Below are 1,238 nucleotides of genomic sequence, written 5' to 3' on the forward strand. Positions count from 1 at the left end.
AAAAAAAAAAAAAAAAAAAAAAAAAATAAGTTTGCATAAAAGACCATCATTGTCTCATATTTTTATTGTTTTTCTCTTATTTTCTTATTTTTTTGCTTTTTTAATTGATCAAAATGTTGTTGTTTGTTTTATGAATGCAAGTGTTTGTGTGCATGTGTGTGTTTAAAGATTGATGCATTTTTCTTTATTGTTGTTTAATTTGTTTTTATCTTTTTCTTCGTTTTGTTTTTTTCCTGTGACGTTTTCTTTGAAGGGATCCATACACTGTACAAAATTTTTTTAGGTTGAAATTTTCTTTGTATTTAAAGGAATTTTATAAATAATTAATAGATCTCGTGAATTTATAATAAAACAAAAATAGTCTGATTTTAAACTAATAGATATGTTAAACAAAACATTTCACAAAATTTTAGAACTGTTTCTCTTATATGCGATTTTAATACTTAATTTATTTGTGGATATGGCACATTTCCTACTACATAACCCCGTCTACAGGATAGACTTTGGTAAAAATTATAGGTTAGATTAAGATTATAAGATTATAAACTAATATGAGACTATATGTTCCACAATATATACTACTTTAAAGTCCAGACTGTGGACTAGACTGTAATACAGACCACACTTTATTTCAGGCTAAACCTAGTACTAGTACAAAATTTAAACCAAGACTAAACAAGAACTGAACTAGAACTGAAATAGACCTGAACTAGAACTGAACTAGAACAGAACTAGAACTGGACTATAACTGAACTAGAAATGAACTAGAACTGAACTAGAACTGAACTAGAACTGAACTAGAACTAGAATTGAACTAGAACTGAACTAGAACTGAACTAGAACTGAACTAGAACTGAACTAGAACTGAACTAGAACTTAACTAGAACTGAACTAGAACTGAACTAGAACTGAATTAGAACTAAACTAAAACTGAACTATAACAGAACTACAACTGAACTAGAACTAAACTATAACTGAACTATAACTGAACTATAACTGAACTAGAACTGAACTAGAACTGAAGTAGAACTGAACTAGAACTGAACTAGAACTGAACTAGAACTTAACTAGAACTGAACTAGAACTGAACTAGAACTGAACTGAACTAGAACTGAACTAGAACTGAACTTGAACTGAAATAGAACCGAACTAGAACTGAACTAGAACTGAACTAGAACTGAACTAGAACTGAACTAGAACTGAACTAGAACTGAACTAGAACTGAACTAGAACTGAAC

Source organism: Lucilia cuprina, chromosome 5 (genome assembly GCF_022045245.1).
Source record: "Lucilia cuprina isolate Lc7/37 chromosome 5, ASM2204524v1, whole genome shotgun sequence".
NCBI lineage: Eukaryota > Metazoa > Arthropoda > Insecta > Diptera > Calliphoridae > Lucilia > Lucilia cuprina.